At 42.2% G+C, this 4680-nt stretch overlaps 1 pseudogene; it reads right to left on the bottom strand.

The window, feature by feature from the left end:
* Positions 1-1133: 1133 nt before the first annotated feature.
* Positions 1134-2117, bottom strand: LOC6504353 (annotated as a pseudogene).
* Positions 2118-4680: the final 2563 nt, after the last annotated feature.

The raw sequence follows: 4680 nt of genomic DNA, 5'->3' as shown, positions 1-4680 counted from the left end.
TATTTTTCTTTGGGATGTATGTCAATAATATATACATCTTTTTAAAGTTACCTTTTTTAGAACACTCACTTAAAAAAATTTATAATTATTTTTGAAATTAAAAATCTTTCAACGTTGCTGGTCTAGAGCACCAAATCTTAGTAAACAGAAAAAGTAAAATTGGAAAAGGAGCCACGGCAGCCAACCACGTATCCATAGAGGAGATATGTACGGCACCACCACCACAAACCACTACCACAAACAGAACCCCGGCGTCCATCACCCAATGAGCGGCAACCAGTGCAGCCAGGTTTTAATTGTGTAAATATACTATATGTGGATAACAGTGATATATGTGGTCAAAAGTGTGCAACGCAGTGAAGGAGAAATCCACGATACTATAAATCTGGATTAGGATCACCTCCTGAGTCGATATAAGCATGTCCGTCTGTCTGTCGGTTTCTATGCAAACTAGTCTATCAGTTTTAAAGATATCGAGCTGAAACTTTGCTCACATCCTTTTTTGTTTGCAGGTAGTATATAAGTCGGAACGGCCGGGATTGGTCGACTATATCCTCTAGCTGTCATATAATTTTGTTACGGACTTTATTATGGGAAACCTAATTGGATCTGCCGACTATATCCTATAGCAGCTGTTAAGTTACCGAGCGTTTTCAGGTAGCTGCAATTAATGTTCAGAATTTCGGTATTTAATATAATACAAATTCTGGTCGATTTAAATATAAACTTTATTTATTTGATCAGATTTGATTATGATTTGGGCGATATTCAAATTTGGATACGTCTGTAGGATTGAAGGTCCAACAAAGAAGTCAGAACGCGGGGACGCTGCTCAACGCATGATGCTGCGGAGCGACCGAGAAATACCACGAGAGAGCGAGACAACGATAGCGTATGCAAGCAGAAGCAGGTTGCCGATCGAATGCACAAATGGCGAGCGCAAGATCGAGCGCAAGTGGACTGAGAGTGACGTCAAGGGTGTTTCTTTCATCAAAATGACCTGACATTTTCTCCCCGTTGGAAGATGAGCTTTTAACCGAATCTTGAAGGGGCAACAAGAAGAATTTGTTGACTGCCCGCCTTGTAGCTTCAGACGCCGTCCTTACCAGCGCAACCCGACACACTCCGTCATTTCATTTCTGTACTCTCGCCAGGGGCCAATTCATTGGCGGCCACTTTTCGCCCCTCATGTTTCGGAGCCGCAGAGAGACATGGATAAAAGTTACCGAGATGGGCAGCTGAAGGGTGAAGGTGGTCAGCAGCATAGCGTAGATCAGATGCAGTTATGTATTACTTCTGCTGGGAGTTCAGCTCCGCGGAGTTCGCATTTTCTCCGTTCAAACGTCTAGCAATAAAGTTTGACTTGAACTTTCCACTGAAGAACTGCCAAAACACGGCGATGATCGAGGCCTGGACAATCACACCACTGATGATCTGGACCGGATTGCGGATAACCAAAAGGACGTAGATGGTCAGGAAGAGCAGAATGTAGTTGCTTCAGTAGTAGAGCTAATTCTTCACCCCTCGGTTTCCCCACTTGTCGAAGTCCTTGAGATTGGGCAGCTGGAAGCGTGCCGATCCCAGAATGAAGTCAAGGACATCCACAGCATCGCCCACGGATGAAGTTGAGGGTGCTGACATAGTCTTTGATCTTCTCTTCAACTTCCTTTGATCCTTCAAAATCGGATCGGTCAGTTTTCTATTTCCCAGAACTGAAAAAAGTTTTCTGGATTGAGGGCAAACCAGAATATAGATGAATTTGACCCAACCAATGCAGCTCGTAAATTAATCCTACTTCAACTCAAAATTGGGCTGAAGGTCAGAGATCGCAGCTAAGTGCGCCGAGTAGTGGGATTGCAAGAAAACCCATCTATAGAGAACCCTGCGACACCTATACCGAATACAGATAACGGAGACCTTATCTTTTGCAGCTGCATCTGGTTTGCCAATCTTCAAGTGACTAGGTGTACCTGCGAGTATCGTTCGCCGAAGAAGAGCTTCAGAATGGTTCCGGATTAGAATATTGGCAGTGGCTAGTGGGTACAGCGTCGCTGGATGAGGAATCCTCGGGAGAGGGCCTTGAATACCAGCTGGCGAGTTTCCACACGCACGGCAGCTTGAAGCATTGCAATGCCGAGATAGGTCAAATCAAAGGTACATTCGGCATAAATCTAGCCGTCTAACATCGCTTAAACGATCCTCAGGCGACAAACTTAAAAATATTCGGCTGGAGTAAGCAGAAAGTAGGGCAATGGCCATAACAGATCATGCAGCTAGCAATCCACTTCGTTGTGCCCATGTCCAAATTAAATTTATCGGAAAGCTCGCGAAGCCTCGTCGCCGATGCGCATTCTACTATATTTTAACTAATTATTTTCCCGAGTACAATCATGTCGCACAGTGGTTGCTCCCATCGTCCAAAAAAAAAAAAAGATTTACCAACAAAAAATTACGAAAAGTAAACAAATCGTGTCCAAAATGTCCAAGCTTCTTCATGGCAAACTAGATTTTTCTGGAAATCTTACGGTTCTTTGTAAAAATAGAATTGAAGTTATGGGAAGGTGCTCATTTGCACAGCGCAGCTTGTGCGCATCGCGAATATTTCACAATAAAGAGGTCAGTTTGTTATTTATGTTGGCACCTAGTGCCAAGACCTATTACCCAATCAAGATGCATCAGCAGGTCACGATATACAAGCATCAGACCTACTAGCCTATTAATAATGTATCGATAAGCATAAGCCAATATCCAACCTACTAACCAGGCACTAGTCGATGGCACCGGAAGCAGAATCAGCATTATTAGCGGGAAGAATGACCGACTGACCGAAGCAAGCAAAAACCAGCTAGCTAAGCCGAAATGCATGTACAAGCAATACATGAACGAACAATCTGAGTCAGCAGACTCAGAGGTGGGTGACCCTGGCATTAACATTAGTTTTAGCACGTCCATAACATTGACCTTCCTTAGATTTAATTATGTATAATTTAGCATCTTATTTAAGAATTGTTCTTATGAAATAAAAAAAATAGCGAAATCAGAGTGAATCGTCTCGTTACTCAGTGTCTGAACCACGGCACTTAAAATCAACCTACTTCATGTGATCCTGTGTAAAACGATTCACAAAGTAGGACTCTCTAAAAACTATCTACTTCGCGTGGCTCCAGTGTAAACGGACCACAAGTAGAATCCGCGGCATACCAGTCTACTTCAAGTGTTGCTCCCGTGAAACGGACCACAAGTAGACCCCGCATTACTTAACCACTTCGAGTGTTGCTCCCGGGAAACGGACCACGAGGAGATCCCGCGGCATACCAGTCTATTTCGAGTGTTGCTCCCGTGAAACGGACCACTAGTAGACCCCGCGTTACCTAACCTACTTTGAGTGTTGCTCCCGTGAAACGGACCGCCAGTAGGACCGGCCGATAAGGAATCAGCCGAACCACCATACCACCGGTACTTGAGGAAAACCAGCCCAGGGCTTCAAGCACCCCACATCAACTCCAGCCTGATCACAGCAAGCGCCTGGTCAACCCGAGCAGTTCCTTGCAGAATCCAGGTAAATTTAGTCAGACTATTTACGGTCTTTGACTACTACTCCGGGACCTACCGCTACTCCCGCGAGTTCAAGTTTGACGTAGTTGCCGCATAACGCTCTACGGACGAACATATTACGTATCAAAATTTAAAATATTTTTATAGATTTTGAAGTTGAAGGTATTTTTTAAAATTTGAGATATTATAAAAAAAGTATTTGGGTACTTTTGTAAGTAAAAAGTAAATTTGGGTAAGTATTCCACATGGAATTCTTTGTAATTTTTGGCGAAAGTTTCTGGATGTATCGCAGATGAGCCTTTTCTGCCTGTTGCAATTTGGTCTGCCAAACACGACGCATACGCTTCTTTTCCCGCATATCCCGTTAAATTTATTGATTCGATTATAGTTTGTTTGCTTATACTTCCTTCTCTTGGGTAGATATTTGAATGTCCATCGTGGATTGGACACGATGCTGAATGCATCCAATAACTCTGACCACACCAGTGGTATTGTTATTCGAAAAATGGCGTGAGTATTAGTTGTACTGTCTTGCGCATAGAATCTTTTGTATAGCTGAAGCAGATTAGTGATGGCGACTGACAATATCTGATCGGGTCGTAAATGATCCCAAATCACTCTCTTCCGTCACTTCATAGCGAACGGTCGTGATTATTTTTTGCGCTTGCGATAAATTCTATTTTTGCCAAACGCGGGTTTGAAATATAATATTGTGTCTAAATATTAAAGTTATACCCGTATCGCTACGCGCTTGTGCAGTGCTATATTTGGGTGAGCATTTAATAAAATTAAAAAGTCGCAATCCAAATATAGCTCTGCTTCTTTTTTACTCTCTGCCTTTTTAATTTTTGCAGTTAATTCTGCTCTTATCTTTTTGCGCGCATTTCTTTACACTTGCGCTCTCCCGTAGCTCTCTCTTTACTAACACTCTCCACTACCTACTCTTTTATTAACCTTAGTTGGTACAGTGGTTGAAGGCTTATTTGTTTAAAATAAAAAAAAAAAATAATAGAATATTTAAAAATTATAAATTAATTTTTGCTAATTTGCTAATTAATATTTTAAAATGGAATACAATGTTGTCTGCTCTTAAAAATCGTGCAATAAGCCGATATCTGCGTCCCA

Source organism: Drosophila ananassae (genome assembly GCF_017639315.1).
Source record: "Drosophila ananassae strain 14024-0371.13 chromosome 4 unlocalized genomic scaffold, ASM1763931v2 tig00000061, whole genome shotgun sequence".
Classification (NCBI taxonomy): domain Eukaryota; kingdom Metazoa; phylum Arthropoda; class Insecta; order Diptera; family Drosophilidae; genus Drosophila; species Drosophila ananassae.
Note: the sequence above shows the minus strand (reverse complement) of the source record. Positions and strands in the feature narration are given on the sequence as shown.